This window comes from Chiroxiphia lanceolata, chromosome 9, assembly GCF_009829145.1.
Source record: "Chiroxiphia lanceolata isolate bChiLan1 chromosome 9, bChiLan1.pri, whole genome shotgun sequence".
NCBI lineage: Eukaryota > Metazoa > Chordata > Aves > Passeriformes > Pipridae > Chiroxiphia > Chiroxiphia lanceolata.
In genome coordinates, this window is record NC_045645.1 from 13,421,470 (window position 1) to 13,440,302 (window position 18,833).

General features: G+C 43.7%; 1 long non-coding RNA gene across 1 annotated transcript; it reads right to left on the bottom strand.

The window, feature by feature from the left end:
* Window positions 1–12,724: 12,724 nt before the first annotated feature.
* On the bottom strand, window positions 12,725–17,837 carry LOC116790898. Its single transcript, XR_004358529.1, has 3 exons — window positions 17,600–17,837; window positions 14,511–14,773; window positions 12,725–13,079 (listed from the first exon to the last, which is right to left on the bottom strand). It is a non-coding gene; the product is annotated as an uncharacterized LOC116790898 (long non-coding RNA).
* Between the last annotated feature and the right edge of the window lie 996 nt (window positions 17,838–18,833).

An 18,833-nucleotide genomic window follows, 5' to 3' on the forward strand; every position in this document is an offset into this window, starting at 1 on the left:
AGGCCCTTGTCTAAAGTCCCTCTCCAGCTCTCTCGGAGCCCCTTTAAGCACTGGAAGGGGCTCTAGGGTCTCCCCAGAACCTTCTCCAGGCTGAACAACCCAAAAACACTATCACATTTTCTCCAATTTTCTTCCACCCTGTAGCTCTGAGCAATGCTTCATCAGTCCTTCAGCATTACTGGGATTCATCCCAGTTGTTCACACCAAGCAGTTTTCTCAGTTTTGCTCCCCTCCATTCATCCCCATCTCCCAGACATGGATGCTGTGTACCCATCCCACCCTCTGGAAAATGCTGGTCTCCTGCACTGAGCTCTGTTTACTCACATGTTCCTCTACATGGCCCAGAACAAGCTCACCACCCTATGCTATCACTTGGTAGCAACAGGACAAGGGAAAATGGTTTTAAACTGAAGAAGGCTCCATCTAGATTAGATATAAGGGAGTTTTTTACAATGAGGGTGGGGAGGCCCTGGCACAGGTTGCCCAGAGAAGCTGTGGCTGCCCCATCCCTGGAAGTGTCCAAGGCCAGGTTGGATGGGGCTTGGAGCAACCTGGGATAGTGGAAGGTGTCCCTGCTCATAGCAGGGGATGGAATGGGATGAGCTTTGAGGTCCCTTTCAACCCAAACCATTCTGTGATTCTATGGGTTTTAGCATTAATGCCTTCCAGCAATGTACTGGATACCACAAACACCTATGTTACACTTTACAGTTACATGTGGAATGATGGATGCAGAATATCATCCTGCATGACTGAAACTAGATGGGGAGTTGACAAAAACACTCCTTGAGGACAAATAAGCCATGAAAGGAAACAACTGGTGACAAAAATATGGACAGGAACTATGAAAATAAAAGAGGGGTCAAATATTAAGGATCACAAACCATTAATGAACTGAAGCAAATAACAAAAAAAAAGTTTAGAAGAAACAAATGCAAAACCCCAACAGATATCACAGTGAGATTGGAGCAGTGTTGGCAACCCTGTATGGTGACCCCGTAGCTGAAACTCTCAGGCTTCATGTTCAGTTTTTCCAGGACACAAAGAACTCCTGTGTGCTGACCTGCCTTGTCCAGCCTCATGGGAGCCTTGTGCTCACTCTGACACAGGCCAACAGCACCAAAAATGAACATAGGAATTCAGGAAAGAGCAGGGAAACAGAGGACGCACGGCTTGGCTTTTTGGGAAAGACCCCACCAGACCTTGACCAGTCAACATAGGAGCACTAGAACTGTCCATGCTCGGTGTTTTGTTGACAGAAGTTTGGGAATAATATAAGTTGGGATAAAGGCATCAGGGATAACTGCAGGGACAGTTTAATCTCTTAGAGTATTGCAAGTTTAATTTTTTTTTTTAGTTTAGTTTTAGCTTTACTTTCACATTACAGTTCTGACTTCATTGTTAAAAATAGCTCTTAATGGTCGAGTCCTTGCAGCCATTATGAACCCGCTCGGATCAGTCACATGGATGTGCTTCCAAAAATCAAAGCCTCTTAGTGGCTTTTTGCCAATACAATTAAAGACTTAAAATACCAAATACTTTATACTGAAATAAAATAAAAAATCCCACATGGAACAATTGCTATTATAAAGGCTTCTTTTGAAATATCTAATAATAATTTTTTGGATGCCTGTCCTGAGTGATGATTTTTGCTATTTTCTCTGTTGGGATTGGGACAAGCTTTTGAATTATGTTTGTTCCCTCACAGTCTATAACCACTGCTGACAAGGAGAGAGTCATACAAGTCCAGGCCACTCTTTGAGGTCCCAGTTATCCAAATGCAGGGAGCTGTGTGACCAAACATAGAATCATGGAACGGTTTGGGTTGGAAGAGACCTTAAAACTCATTTCATTCCATGGGCAGGGATACCTTCCATTAGACCAGGTTGCTCCAAGCCTCACCCAACCCGGCTTTGAACACTTCCAGGGATGGGGCAGCCACAGCTTCTCTGGGCAACATCTTTGGAGCCACGAGTGCCACTAAATCCAATCTGCCTTAATGACTCTACGAAAGTTACACGGGGCAATATTCTGTGAAATGTCCTGTTTGTTCTAAGCAATTTATTTCTGGGACAAAAATGTAAGAGGTAGGGCTCAGATCCTGCCATCAGAAAAAAAAATCCGAAGTGAAAAAAGCAAAATAAGTAAACCACAGGAAACAATTCTTCACATTTATAAGGCACTTTCCATTTCTACTCCCTTCCTACATCTTTAATATTACAAAGTTTGGAGACATTAACCACATGTGACTTTTGACACGTGTTCAAAGGGCGTAGAGAGCACATTCCAAAGTGACCACACACAGAATGGTACCAGAGAGGAACCAACCATGCTTTCCAGCTGTTCACAAATCAGAATTCCTGTCTCTGAAAGATCTCCAGAATCAACCGTCTGGGAACTCATCCACTTGCTGCTTCTGACATTATTTTTCCTCCCTGCTTTAGGCTGTTGGGAAAGCTCAGCTTTTAAAATAGCTGTGCCAGGGTCAGCCCCAGGCAGGAGGAGGAGCTTTCCACAGAGAACTCTTGGCAGGGCTGGGCCTAGAGCCCAGATTTTCAAAGGGCTTTTGCTGCCTAAAGCTGTGAGTAAGGGCTCAGTGGGATTTCCACATGCTCCTAAGGTTTGGTGCTGCATGTCTGTACTACAAGTTACTGGAGAACTCCTGAGGAAACTTTCTTTGGATGCTCAGTTTGCACACAGAACTACCTCTCAAAGTTTTGCTATTTCTTCTCCTCTTGTCCATGTCACTTGGATGGTTAATAGGAATAATTTGGGGAAAAAAAAGCCAGAAATTAACAGTCTTTTCCAAATACAGCTGTAAAAGGATATATGGACTCTGGTTTTCAGGGTGTTGCTTGATGCTACAACCGCAGGTTCTTGTTTGGTTTGGGATACACCTGAAACATTACAAAATTCCTCATAATAGTAAATAAGGTGCAGTTTAAAAATTATTGAAAGTGTTCAAAAGCCCTGTTTATTTCTCAGTATTAAGTGCTTTTAAAGGTGAATTCCTAGTTCTGTTCTCCTGCAAATACTGATAACACGGAAAATGTTCTCACTGAGCAGGAAAAGGGCGTTTTTTGTTATTTCCATCACACAGATGGTGAAGAACATTTTCTCTTTGTAAGAAAAGTATTTTCCATGGTTTATAAAGGTACCCAAATGTAAAACTTAGTGCAAACAGATCAAAACCAGTGTGGGGGGGTTGAGATTGGTGAGAGGGCAGAGATATACAACTTGTAAGTGCCCACTGTGGTTGGGATTAGGAAGAAAATCGACAGGAATGCAGTGTTTTATCTCAAGCAGCCCCACTCTAGAGTGCAAATATTGTGAGTGATTTCCAAGCCTCATTGTAGTTCAAGGCAAACATTAATTCACTGATTAGGAACCAGGAAAGCTAAATTTTGCCACTGTTCCTACATCTGGGAACTCAGAGCTAGACTTAATATTTCACAGAATCACAGAATCCTTCAGGTTGGAAAAGCCCTCCCAGCCCATCGAGTCCAGCCTGTGCCTGATCCCCACCTTGTCACCCAGCCCAGAGCACTGAGTGCCATGTCCAGTCATTCCTTGGACACCTCCAGGGATGGGGACTCCACCACCTCCCTGGGCAGCCCCTCCAATGCCTGAACACCCTTTCCAGGAAGAAATTCTTCCTGAAGTCCAATCTGAACCTCCCCAGGTGCAGCTTGAGGCCATGTCCTCTTGTCCTGTCACTTGTTACCCAACATGAGACCTTTTACTGAAGTGCCACACATCCTGCAAGGTCTGAGATTTCATGCTGCTCTTCAAGCATTAAATATGCAGCCCAAAGCTCCATCTCTACCAGGAGTCACAGACTCCTCACATAATTTCTTTGATAACAATATGGCAAGAAAGAAAAGAACACTTTGTAAGGGAACTACCCAGCCGCCCTGATTTTAATCATAGAATCACAGACTGCTTTGGGTTAGAAGTGACCTAAAAGATCATCTCATTCCAGCCCCCTGCCATGGGCAGGGAACCTTCCACTAGAATCTGAATCTTTAATCTTAAAGCACATAACGACCACAAACAGTTGAGAACAGAAGACCTACACAGAACTCCCCAAACGCACACTCCCCATCATTCTGCACTTACTGGACTCCTCAGCAGAACTGGGAGGGTGACACTGTCCAACTTAGGTCCTTCAGAGCCACTGTCTCCACTCCACAGTCCCTGTCCTGGGCTTCCTCAGTGAGGAACTGGGCAATCAAAGCTACAACTCATCAGGTGTGGAGCAGCATCTAAGAAACATTGAAAGAACAGTCCCTGACAACTCTCCTGATGGCTTTTCTCTGATATGCTTTCCATCAGGTGACAAAGCTTTTCTCACATAAGGATGAAGCTTCAGTAGAGTCATAGAATGGTTTAGTTGGAAAGGACCTGTGAGACCATCAACTCCAACCATTCCCCCAGCACTGCCAAGGCCACCACTCACCCACGTCCCCAAGTGCCACATCTACAAATAGAGGCATCAAGGCTTCCACTCAGTATGTGAGACAAAAGCAAACTGATGATTTGACAGAGCACATTTCAGCCTGACAATCTGAAAGTGCAGACTTGTGATATCCTGAAGGAGAGCCCAGTAGCAGCGCATTAAAATAATTTATTAAAGACTGTTCAAACTAGATTTTAAAGTTTTATTTATAGTCTTTACAATTACCATGTGGTTAAATAGCTCAACCCCTCCAAATCTGTGGAAGTCTTTTATTCAAGTCTGCCAAGATGTCTTTTTCAACCATTACTGCAATCATCAACAGGCAGAGTTCCTGCAATGGGATATCTGACAACTACAGGGAAGATTCATCATTAATCAATCACTAAACTTCCAAGTTCTTCCATCCAAACCTCTTCCGTAACATACTGATTATCTGGCAGTAAGAACAGCTCTACTTGAATCCTTCTATTTGATTGAGTAATCATCTGGAGGCCCAAAAGACTGCTCTCACCAAAACCACTCCTAACACCCCCCACCCTCCCATGGCTCCCTCCCACCTCTACAAAATCAATTTATAAAAAGCCACAGCTCCAAAGCCACAGAACTCAGGTGACTCAGAAGGTTTTGCTAATCCACAGACAGGGGCTGACAATGCTCCATATTGGCCTGGACTAAACTTGTGCCAGATCAAAGGTTTAGGTTTGGGTGATCAGTGTACAACCAGCCAAAGATGTGCTCAGCCTCTCACAACCTTTTTTGTGGACCATTTTTCCATTTGCTTCTCCTCAGTTCTCATGGGAATGCAAGCTTGAAGCTCTGCTCTTTTATTTTCCATCCGGACTGTCGCTGTAGCTGGGCCTCTCCTCAGACTGAGTCTCCCACCTTGCACCAAACTTCTGTGATGACTTTTACCACGGTCACCCCACCTCTCACAGGGCTTCTTGCCTCGTGTTGAACCTCCACACCAAACCTGACCCAAACCTTGTCTGGCATCTGCATCCCTCATGGCTTTCCTTTCCAAACACCATTCCTGTCTGGCATTTCTCTACTTGCTTGTTTGTGTTTCCATCCCCTCCAGCAATGGACATCACTGATACCAGCTCAGGCACAGCATGGTTGGATTAAGAGGCTCCAAGGCATTGAATATCCCAGTAGGCACCACACATGGGAGCATGGAATATTGAGGTGGCTTCAAGCATCTATCCAGGCTAAAGACTCCTTTTTCTGGTGCATGACCTCCTCAAAAGAAAGCAGAGAAAGCTGTCTTACTAACAGATATGGAGACTTTATTATTAAAAATGATGCCCAGCATCCTATCTTGGCACAATAGGATTAGCAAATTCCTTTTAAAGCCTGAATTGTACAATTGTTTGTAGCAAAATCTTCATGGTTCAATTGCTCCTATCAGTGTTCAGAATACAACAAATTCCAGGGTTTGACAGCTTCCTATAATTTCTCTGTTAAGCTTTTATATTCCCATGAATCCAAACCATCCCAAATTTAGCACTGAAAATCAAATTAGCAGATGCTAAATTTAAAAAAAAAAAAATTTAAAAAGTGCCATTTTTTCGTATTCCCATAAGAAGTGAACAAATGCACATGGGTTGACTGTTGGTACTGGTGATACCTGCTTTAGAATTGTAACACCAAGCAACATGCTCTAATTCAATTTTAGTGAAGGCTGGTATCAGTTAATTAAGGTGGCACAGGCACGAGAGATTTAATCAAATTCCAGTGGTAACAGTCTTGTCTGTGTTCAGATGAAAAAGTTGACCAATATGAACCAGCTTTATCATTTTATTCCTCTGTTATGTTAAATAACATGCATTTTGTAGGTTGGTGTTTTGGATTTGGTAAGAAATTATTTGAAAGACTCAACATTTGCTCTGTATGTACACACAGAATTATCAGTTAATGCAATCTGAAGCCTCATAATTATTGAGAAATTAGAAATTTAAAGTTAAACCAAAGCAATATATGCTCTCGTTAGGATACATGCCCAAAGTGCCACCTAAACCCAAACATAAAGCATGGATTAGGTTTAAGGGTCTCCTAGAAAGAGAAATCTGTTTTGGAACAGTCACAAAGGGCTATCGCCAAAACTATCCTGTAATAGTTACGAGCTGTGATTTGACATTTTAGATACACATTCCTCTTGCCAAGCAATATTGCATTTTGGCTCTTGCCAGAGAAAATAAAGAGAAGGATCTATCCAAGATGAGTAATTTAGGACGATGTAATCAAGGCAAGCTGCCCCACAGACTGGGGACTGATTTAAAATTAGCAAGTTAAGGGGTTTTGTCCTCTTAAATAAAAGTCTGAGTACAGGGAAAAAAAATAGAAAGAAAAATGGTTTTCTCGTTAATCATATTTTCCCTATGAGCCAAGTGTAGGTTTTTACTCGAAGAGCAGATGATTTGAGGTGGGGTGGCTAAAGCAATTATTGCTGTGAGCTGTGTTCCTTGGAGGTTTCCATCCCTTGACATCCTGGTCAAGGAGCCTCCTGCTCCTCAGCTGTCCCAGTTCCCCACCCAGCACATTTGTGTTCTGATTCCCTGAATTCCCTGATTTCAGATTGCATCACAACATTGGGCTGTACATGGAGCTGGCCAAGGAGCACAGACAGATCCCAAACCTCGAGGAGGTGACCCGTGGCAGAAGAGTGCAGCTGGCACAAGTAAGTGCCTCTGTTGTCACAGATTAATCCACCTGTAATTAGGACTTCCTATGACTCTGTGTCCCTGGGTGCCTTGTAACTGCAGCAGTAAATTGCTGTCCCTGTGGCACCGACTATTCCAGCACCATTTAACTGAGCTAAATAAGGCAAACAGAGTGGTGCAAGGACTTGGCATTGCTGAATCTTGCCATCCTCATTTTACTCAGTCTGAAAGAGTTAATGAGGCAGATGTCCAATTTAGGGGGAGATAATCTGTGGTCTCCAATCTCCAGGCAGTTATTCACATTCCTATCCAGCAGTTTGGTGATTACTCACCCTCTGCCTTGCTGCTCCCAAATGCAGAGTTGGCAGAGTGGCTCCACCTTGGCTGCCCCAAGTCACAGCTCCCTATTTAGGGGTCTTTTCCAGCCTAAATGATTTCATGACTTTGGTGCAAACCCACCTCCACCAGCTGTAGGGCAAGTTCGTGTTACACTCTGATGGAGGAATTCACTCAAGCTTGTCTCTCAGTTTCTGTGATGGCTCTGCTCTCACTGCATGAAGAAATGACCCAGATACTTTTTATTATTGGCTTCTCTCACACTCTTTTTTTACATTTCAATCATTTCCTTAGTTTGCTGTCAGGCATTTCTTTAAAGGAAAAGCAATCAGTATAAGCCCATATTGTGAACTCTGACACGGATTTTATATGTTATTTAAGCATTCATTCAGTTTTGTAGGCAGCAGATGTATCCGTTAAACAGAATATTATTTTTAAGAAGTCATATAGTATATTAAAAATGCATCAATACAAGCAAAGGAAGATTAGTCATGAAATTATTTAAATATTTAAATTAACTTGTGCCACAATGAAGCTAACCTTTCCCAAATGCTATACCACATGCTGGTGCAAATCACTGTAGTTTTTTTACAATAAATCACAGCTGGAAAAGACTAATTAGCTGATCTTGTGTGTTGCTGTCACTGCAAATTTTTACCCAAGTATATTTACCAGGTCAAATAATGGAAAACAATGAGCTGGAAGGATGAGAAAAGTAAACTCTCTTCCTTAAATCCAGTGTTGCTCATGGTTTAAGGGAATGAATGAGGTTTTAGAGAGATCTTTGCTCTCAAACCAGCCAAAACGATGCCCATCTCCTATCAAGGACTCAAGATGGTGGTATATTTTCAAGAGATCTGATTCTGTAATAGCAATAAACCCTAAAAGAATAATGCAGAGTGTGTCACAGTCAAGCCACATTTCCTCTTAAGGCAAAAGAGAAACCTGGAATCATTGTCCTGGAATGCACCAAAACCTCTTAGCAGGAGCTCCTGAAATATTCATGAACATTAAGAAAATAGCAAACCTTTGGAGAGCGTGTTATTTAGATGTAACTTGCTATGTAAGTGCCATCCTCTAAGCTCTAAAAATATCACGAGAAGGCTTTTTGCAGAAAGTAAATGAAGTAACGGGGACTTGGGAATTTTATCTCCTGTCTGCCACAGACCACACAATGCTGATTAATTCAGCTCCTCCATTACTCAACCAACTGGGAAAATTCTTATGTGTAGATCACTGGGGAGTTCAGGATTTTAAGATAAGATTTACTAAGTGTGTAAATTATTAGTAAACAGTAGATGAAACACCAAGCTCTCATATACCAGCTGAATTTACATTAACTGAATGACTAAATTTACATTAACCAGCTGATTTACATGAATTCCCCCAACTTCTGCATTTTTACTGCTTCTGGAAAGTTCAGAGGCAAACACTTTTTAAACCTCAAATTCTTATGTTAAACAATGTGGAGAAGGAGGAGGGAGGAAAAAAAGGAAGGAAAAGAGGAATAAGGAACTTCGGCTGCAGGTATGGAACATGCAGCAGTGCAGCCATCCCATCACCACTTTCCATCCCTCCTCTTCGTGGGTTTGTGTCTGGGGCTCTGTGCCTTTGGTGAGGCAAGTCAGGAGCTCCCCCAGTGTGAATTCGTCATATTGAAGGAGGTTTAGGAGCATGGAAACAGCAACTTCACATGGAGTGCTGGAAATAAGAGACCACTGTTGAAATGTTTATGTGTTTAGCAAAGACATAAATATTTGGAGAATAGCAAAGGACAGTACTTGGCATGGGCAGACTGAAATCATTTACCTGATTAGTTGGCCCCAGTTCTAAAGACATTTCCTTGGCAGCAGCCCCGGCTCTCCCCAGCCCTGGGCACAGGAATTATCCCTGCTCCGTGCTTGTTTTGCTGTATAGGGAAACCAAGCAAAAGGCAGCTGCAGGGAGAGAGGGAAGGGAAAAAGGGATGGAGAGCAAATTGTTTCCAGGTGTAGCCTCAGACTGTCTCGCATTCCCAGGCTGGGTTGCTTCAGGCATAACTCAGACAGCACTTTGTCCTGTCTCCACACGGTACAGTACAGACTGAGGAATCATCTGGCTGGGAGATCCTTTTTTTTTGTAGGAATAGGGATGTAGGTTTTTGCTTTTCCAGCTGGATTGATCTCCCATCCGGTTCATCAAGAGGCTGTGCAAATTCTTGTACAAATGGGGTGAACTGGATGAGGAATTCATCCCTGTTCAAAATAAACAGAGGGTGTTAGTGATTTTAGTGCTTCTGACCTGATTCACAGCTCGGCTATACAAACAGTTTTACTGATACAGGAACATGGGACAGGACAGGAGGAAACATTGTGCCAGGGAAGGTTCAGGTTGGATATTGGGAAAATTTCTTCCTGGAAAGGGTTGTGAAGCATTGGAACAGGCTGCCCAGGGCAGTGGTGGAGTCCCCATCACTGGAGGGATTTAAAAGCAGTGTGGATGTGGCACTTGGGGACACGGGTCAGTGGCCTTGGCAGCGCTGAGGAACAGTTGGACTCAATGGTCTGGGAGGGTTTTTCCAACCTAAACAATTCCATGATTCTGTGACCCTTCTGTGGGGATCATCCTGCCTCAAGGGGCTCACTGCTGCTGAGAAGATGAAGGTGAAGTGAGAATTTGCCAGTTTGCTCCAGACAGAATAATCCCAGTCCCCCTCTCCCAGAGCTATTGCTGAGGACTTGCACCCTCCAGGTTCCTCCTCAGCGGCCCTGCAGACAGTACGGCAGATGGACTCAGACAGAGTTCTCCACTGAGTCAAGAAGCTTTGCTTATTCTGTGTGTACTTGAAGATAAATCCAGCAGAAATTTTGCAGAAGGACTGGGGCATGACCTGTTCTGAGCCAGCAGGAAGCGAATGCCGTGTACATTTCCCATGGCAGGACTATTTCTAGCAACACTCTCCCAGCTATTGATCACAAGTCTAATGTTGTGAATAACATTCTGATCTGGAGTGTGTCTGGAACTGCTATTTTTATAGGTGTAGCAACTTATTTTGGATTCAGTTATTTTGAAAAACAGCAGCCAAACTTCCTACGCATGCTTAATCGAATTATTTGAATATGTATATATAAAGTCAAGTTACATCACTGTATGGTTTCTGAGAGTTTGTTACTGCCTCAGAGTGATCAGTTGATTAGAATGTGCATTGAGAAGTGACCGAGGCCAGCTTGGATGGGGCTTGGAGCAACCTGGTCTAGTGGAAGGTGTCCCTGCCAATGGCAGGGGGTGGAACTGGATGGGCTTTAAAGTCCCTCCCAACCCAAACCATTCCAGGATTCTGTGATTCTTTGACAACTGCTGTTCATGCAGCAGGAAGCAAGAACTGGTCATGGACCAGGACTCCATATGATAGAAAATTTACAGAAAAAAATGTCCCTTCTTGTGCAGTGACAGTTCTAATGAATTTTGCTTTTCTGTCCAGCTATATTCACTCCTGGTGACACTGTAGGGTTCAGCACAGTGTCATTAAATCTTCTCAAATCAAACTCAGCACTAATCTTTAATCCAAACTTCTGATTTATACCACATGTGATGTGTGCAAAAGAAATAGGAATAAGGGTATTTGTTTCTTTAGATACATTTTTAATGCTATGACATTTAGTCATAGGCTTCTTCTCCTGAGACTGTCTTCAGTACCCCTCTCGGTCAACAGGAAGAAGGAAAATGAATGTCTACAGTGGACATTCATCATCTTTAAAAGAGAACTGACATTAAGACAGACCCCTGCCAAGATAGCTGACATTTAATGTACTTAAGATTCATAAAACTTTCATAAGGAAAGAGATACGATAAGAGGTCTGTCAGACAAGGAGAAATCAGAACCTCCTGGCCCATTTGTACCCTCAGTTATGTTTCTGGGGTTGTTACAGCTTGCTGATCCCTCACCCTGCACCAGCACCTGAGTTTGAAAGCCTGTTCAGTTTTAACTGACCTGCTGCCTGTTCAATTTTGGAACATGGTGGGAGGTTCAGGGTGAAGTTACAGGAGCTGATCTGATACATGTCTGATCCTTACAGGGAAAGGAACCATTGCTTCTCCTCCTCCACACATTCCTGAAGCTTATCATGTGCTGGCTCTGATGCTTGTTGGGCCCCTTCAGCTGCAAACCAAGCAGAAAACACACATTTATCTCACACAGCTAATAGCTCCTTGCCACCTTCCACCAGATTAGGCTCCTCAAGCCCTGTCCAACCTGGCCTTGGACACTTCCAGGGATGGGGCAGCCACAGCTTCTCTGGGCAACCTGTGCCAGGGCCTCACCACCCTCGCAGGGAAAGATTTTTTTCTAATATCTAATCCAACATGCAGCTCTCCTGCCAGCTAAGGGTAGTCAGTGCTGCAAAGAGTTTAAAACACCTTCAACCAAAATACTTTAAACAGAGGTTCAAATCCTGATTTTGTTTCCTTGTAAGACAGACATAGACATAGCTCTAGGATGGGAACATGCTGTGAGCAGTCCTGATGAGGTTATGAGGAATTTGTACTGCTCCCACCTCAGAACACATCACAAAGTCTAAACTCCACATTTTCAGCCCCTCTGTTCCTGTGCTTTGGCAAAGAACAGGAACGTGACTTTAAAGCAGCTTTTCTATTCCTATGTGCTGTGCCATACAAGGGTGTGAGGCTGCTGGAATTACACTTCAGCGTGAGGCACAAGAGACTGCAGGGTTTTCTGGATACCTCTGCTCCTGTAACCAGCAGTGCAGGACTGTCACAAATGCCTTACATGAGCTTTGTTGGACTGAGAAAGCTTCTGGCACAATTGGTATTCTCCAGTGGTGGTTCCCACCCAATGCAAAACCCAGATGGTTTCGATTACAGGACGCCTTGTTTGTGCCAGAGGTCTGGAACCTCCATCCCCTGCCCTCAGGAATGGGACCTGAGCAGGGCAGGTCCCCAGCACACCACGGGCTGGGAGATCCATGTGGCCTCAGGCATCAAGCAGTGCTGACTAGGGAAAATGCTCCCAGCAGGCAGAGCCTTTAGGGGAATGGAGGAGAAAGAAAAAGCACAATAAGTGTTGCCTCTGCCCGTGGTTTTAACGATGCAGGGATCTCTGATTGTTTCTCAAAACCATCACAAACAGCCCCCCTAGACTCATGCCAAGGGCTGCAGAGGGGTGATCTGACAGCCCCTGACTGCAGACTGGCTGAGCAGCCAAACCAACCTGCTCTGGTTTTTTTTTCACCATTTCTTATCAAAATACTGACCTGATACAGGGAGGCTCTTACAAAACATAATAAAGTCTGCTGCTGCCAAGGAATGATTGCTGCTAGCATTTATTTTTCCACAATTATATTCAGGGTTGTCCTTTCGAGACAGACCAGATCAAGGAGTGGTGCGTGCAGTACATCATCCCAGGATAAATCCGGGGAGGCTCTATGACTCAGGAGTGACTCACTGCTCCTCCTCTGTTCCTTCCAGACTCTTGGGGGTGTACTAATTTATTGTCAGTCTGTATCTGCAGTAAATAATTCCTCCACTGTGCAGAAGGAGTTGCATGTTCTGATCATTCCTCACCTCTCCAGAGGAGTAAACAGGTGAGCAGTGTTCACCTGCACCCCGAGACCCCAGGGCTTGGTAACCTGTGCATAGAGGAAAGCAGAGAAATGGGGGAGGTATTTTTCCTTCCTTGAACAACATGTTGTCCAGGTTAATTATTTGAAACTAGATTGTTCCTACCAAACCCCCAAAATCCCAATTACTAAAGTAAGATTGACCTTTCAGAGAGTTATTTCGAAGAACTTGGATAAAATAAGATGGTATGACTCAAACAACAGTGTCTGCAACACAGTTAAGCCACACAAATTTGTTTCACTGTCAGAATCAAGTATTCTAAAAAAACAAAACCCAAGAATGATTAATCTTTTTTTCTCTTTAGCAAGACAGATTGAAGTGTCCCCGTGGAGCAAGACGGGAAGTGTTTAAACAATGCCTGCTTAGTCTCCAGCATGTCCTCACTAGTAGGAGCACAAGCCTTAGGACAGAAAGTAAAAAATAACTAGAATAAGAAGTTTTTACATATGCATGTACGAGATAAATTCAGGAACGCCCAAGAAAGCACAAAAAGATAGTGAATAGCAAACAGGCCTGTTCCGTTCTTCCCAGCCAAAAAGTTCAGAAGCCTGAGAACGCTGAGGATACAGCAGAAATGCACAAAACCAGGATTTTTCCAGTGGCAATGCTGATTCAAAAATCTCTTCCCCCATGTCATTCATCTCATCCCAATGCTCATTTTTCCCTCCCCCCAGATTGTGTTTCATGAGACAGTTTTCAACGGCAGCAGTGGGTACACACCTTTACATCTCCAGCTGCTCGTCTCCGGCTTTGTGCCACCCTGGCACAAGGGGACGGGTGGTAAATGTTCTGTTCTGCAAAGACTGGTGCTGAAGGGGCCATGAAATGGCCTTTTAAATCAAAGACAGAAAGAAAAAATAGCTGCAGAGTGACAAAATAGCAATGAAATATAATTTTGGAATTATATATGTTAAAATGTAAACAAATCTTCAAATCCCAAATGTATAGAATTGTAGACTCATAGAATGGTTTGGGTAGGGAGGGACCTTAAAGCCCGTCCAGTTCCACCCCCTGCCATGGGCAGGGACACCTCCCACTATCCCAGGCTGCTCCAAGCCCCGTCCAACCTGGCCTTGAACACTTCCAGGGATGGAGCAGCCACAGCTTCTCTGGGCAACCCGTGCCAGCGTTCCAGTAACTGAGCACTGACATCCTAAAGAAAACAGAATTCCCTATGAAAAGCCCTTTAAGAATAGCTTCCCTGTTACATCATGGAAATCTCAGTTAGAAAACTGAAGATCAGAAAAAGAACAACTCCAAAGTGGCAAGATGATGGGCTGACAATAAATACTCCCATCCCTGGGGTCTGTGATGCTGTGGCCTAGCATTCAAAACCAGCTCAATTCTAGCTCTGTCTCAGAGAATTTGGTAACTCCAAAATACAGATTGAAAGTTAGAAAAGTGAGGTGTATGGAATTTGGACTCCTCCTGTGTCTAACCTGGCAGAGGGAAGCGGCACCCGAGGACCAGCTGAGGCCAGTCCGTGCCCTGGAATGCAGCTGGAGCCAGGCTGCTGGGAGCTGACAGCCCTGCTTTCATCTGGCAGTGGCCCCGCCACCAGCTGCGCCCAGCAAAGAAAGAGAGCGCAGGAATTCACAGCATTCCCCCTCGGATTAATTCCCGGCGGTCCCGCTGCGCCTGAATGAACTGGACTGGGGATTCGTAGCTCTGCTGGAGGAGGTTTGCTGATTCCTCTGAGCTCCTGGGGAGAAGTGATACAGAGAGCAAATAAGCAGCGGCAGTGCCGCAGTGAGGCGATGGGCCAGGCACGGAGCCCTCCCGTCTGTCCCACCCGCTGCCCGGGGCTGTTCTCACACAGGTGAGCTCAGGAGGGACAGGAAGGGCCACGGGCTCTTCCAGCTGCAGCCCTGGTGCCACCCCAAACCCTCTGCCCTGGTGCCCTTCGTAGCAGACAGGTTCTGATCACGGTGTGGCAAGGAAAGAAATAAAAATGCATCATTTTAAGTACTGTTATAACTGAAATTTATGTAGAGACACACTGTGTAAGCTACCTGCTACATTTCCTCTTTTTTAAACATAATGGTATTTTTAGATTCAGATTAAATAATATTTTCACTATTTTTTTACCTTTCCATACGTTCCTTCTGAGTTCTGAAAAATCAGGATTCAGTTCTACAATGAGCATTCCTGCCACTCCTGCAGTTCATAATTATTACTCTGGCATTAATGAACCTGTTAATTACACCTCTGCTCTTCTACTGAGACCAGAGGATAATGGTCAGAGACCTGAAAATAGATTATATTTTCCAAGCTAAAAACATGACAACTGGAAATCTCTTGGAGGTTTTAGCGGAAAAATTCCCTCTGCTAAATTCTTATCTCAGCCATGGTTTCTGGGCTTTCTATAACATCTCTCTTTGAATGTTCCAAAGTTCCCTGTTTGTTCCCTGGGTCACCAGTTTGGGCTGGATTTACTGGGAGGGCAAAGAGAACTGCACAGTCAGTGCCCCAGCCTCAAGTGCCATGGGAAGCTCTCAGTGACACCTGCCAGCAGCAAAACTGTTGCTCCATCTTGTTTTTCCCATATCATGGATATATTCAGCCTTACTCATAGATATTCCTCATCCAGCACCAAAACCAGCAGAAACCAAGACAAGGTGATTAAGTGATGGGCCAGGTCTGGAAACAACAAGTTGCCATCTCCAGCTACAGAGTTCTTGCTCTCACAGTCCTGATTTTATTGGATTAAAGTAACTTGTCATGACAACACTGAAATTTCCTTCCCTTTCTTTAGCACTGCTCAGCCAGTTTTCCAGAACAGCTTCTTAAAAGTACCCGGTTGCTTCCAGTTTGAAAGCCTGTGTTCATTTTTTTTTTACTTCATTTCTAACAATACCAGCTAAAAATGACTCCATTAGAATTGAGAACCCGTTGTCAGGTCTTTTTGTCACGTTAAATGATTAAATTGTGGCCATGTAGGCTGACTGCTGAAAAAAGGATCCTGTTAGACAGAAGGGGAGAAATTCGAAGGCCTCCTTTATGCAACAGCGAGGCTGAGAGCTGCAATAGGTGACTCTAGTTCAAAAAGATTTTGAATCAAAAGACCTACCCAGTGCCTGAGGGGTTTCAAGAAGGCTTTATCCAGCTCTGTGTGTTGAGGGCTGGATTGAGCAGCCTGGAGAATCCCAGAGCCCTCCCTCTCCAGCCCAGCTGAAGGGCTCCCCTGCGGCGCCGGCGCCTGCAGTTGTTGAACAAGTGTTTCTCACACTACAGCTCAATTAAGTCAAGGATATCAGGGAGAAGATGATCCAAGTAGCCTGGAGAGTAGAGGTAACCCACAGGAGGCTGGAGAATTCAAGCCCTTCAATCAATCTCTTAAAATATACCTTAAGACTTTGCAGGGTGTTGTGACTCTGATTTTTCTTTTTCATTCTTTTTCTGCTGTCACTAATTGTTCACTGTGTTTCACAGTCAATATCATGAACCACAGACTTAATTTTTAGTGCACCAAACTAAGCTAAACATGTTACCAATAACTAAAATTATAACAAGTGTATAATATTGCAAGGGAGTACATGCAAACCAAGGATAAAACAATTCCAGTATGAAGATATGACAGAATTTTCACAAAAATATAACAATTATTAATTTTTTATCATGATTACATCTGAGCTGTAAATACTCATATAGGTGGTTACTGGCAGGACTAACATATGGGGTTGTTAGATGTGGGTTTCCAGCCCTGATGTTTGCCAGAGATTGAAATGCTGAAGTGATTTCCCAGAACCCTATTTCTCAGTGTGGTTTGTGCACTCTGTTCTGTCACTGCAAAGTGTTAATTCACATGGTACCAATTACTGGATCTTTGACACAACAAGTAGCAGCGAGAAGAAACCCCTGTGGTTTTTATGAGAATAGTAAGTAGAAGTCAAGAAGACATTTTATGCCAAGTGGATCAGGAAAGCAGGAACTGGAGAAGGATTTTATGGTATCACTGCAGCATCTCGTCTGTGATTTCCTATGTATTGTTGCTTAATACTCAGTTCCTTGCTGAAACTTGGCACCAAAACTCAAGGTAGAGATATTCTACAAAACATGGCAGATTTCATGTAGTTCCAAGCTCAGAAATGAGGTTTTTGTCTTCAAAAATGTGTTCCATGTGTTCCATGATTTTGAGATCAAAATGTGTTCCATAATCTCAAAACAATCCACGTCTGAGGACTCTGCCATGGCAGAGAGGGACCAAGCATTTGGGAACTGGGGGCTGGAAATGGTGAATTAGGTGCACAGGGTACGTGAAGAGAATGTACTGACCACTGCTGAAACAAATGTTGATCTTTCCTTCTTCTGAACAAAGATGTTTTTATTATAAATAAAAAAACGACTAGAGGATTGGAGAATTCATTTCAGCACGTAGACATATATATACACATCATATATATATATATATGTATCTCCATGCTTTTTATCTTACAACAGGGTGATTAAAGATCTAATTTGTCTTCTAATTAGGCCTTTTTAATGGTTAAATCTTCAACACTGTAAACAGGAATGAATAGACCTTTACCTGGATGCACACAACCGTTGGCATCCAGCATCCTGCTGTGGTTCCTCTTTGCTTCTTACAAAGCTGATGGTTCCGTATGCCCAAGGATCACAAAGATGGTTTGGGTTGGAAGGAATCTTGAAGATCATAATCATCATCCAGGATGGCTCAGGCTGCCTGGAGGCTGCTGGGTAAGGAGGTGTCCGAGTCCCCACAAGGAGCATAAGGTTCTTCAAGTAGATTTAGTGTATCCACCAAGAACCTGGAAAAGTGCAAAAGGCAGGACAAAAGACTACTCGCAGGGCCTTTCTTCCTGTTTTTGGTACTATATCACTCTGGCATCTTTATGTGGCAAGCAAATCACAATAAATAGTGGTTTTATCCTTTCATATATTACGTGGTTGCAAAAATTGCTGACAGAAACTGCCAACACACTGCACTAATAACTATAATACTGTTTCACTGGCATAAATGTATTTTTGCTTTAACCCAGACCATCTGCTTTAGGGGCTTTTGATGATGCAACTACACTGATGCTTACAGCAAAGGAAAATTTTCTGGTATGACCTCAGAGTGGGAGATCCAATTCTAAGGGGATATGTAAGAAGAAGGGGAGTATGTTAAACTAGCAACTGGTTGAGAGTCTAAAGGAGACAAGATAGGCATGAGGAAGGTGTGGAGCTGCAAATTTGGAAATACACATTTAGCCTCAATTCCTCTTTCAAGTAACATTTTCCTGAGAGCAGGAAACAAACACGTCACATCCCCCCAATGTGCTGTGCGTAACAGCAGCTCCTACAGCATCGATAGTGTATTTACTCAGTGATTCATCCCCTCCCTCCATGTGTTTATCTGACTGCCCTGACCACATCCACTCCCCAATTACTAGCTAGCAATGGCCTTACAAAACCATGTTCAAGGCACTCCAAACAGTCGGACACAGGCTGAGGCTTTGGTGTCACCACTCAGTGCAAAGCGCTCGCACAGGGGAATAAATCCATCAGCACTTTCCTAGAATCATCCACCAGGGTTTGCAACTGAATCTGCAGCTCCTCTAACCTACAAAAAGCTTTCTGATGACATCAGGCCTTTTAAACAGAGGAAGAAACAGATCTTCACACAGTTGTTGCATATCGCAGCTGTACAAGTTTTTCAGCAGCCACTCAGTGATTGCACCTACCTGTACAGGTAAAACCAACAGGTGATCTGGCTCTGCCACTTCAACCCAGGAAAGCCAAAGTTATTTTTTTTCTCA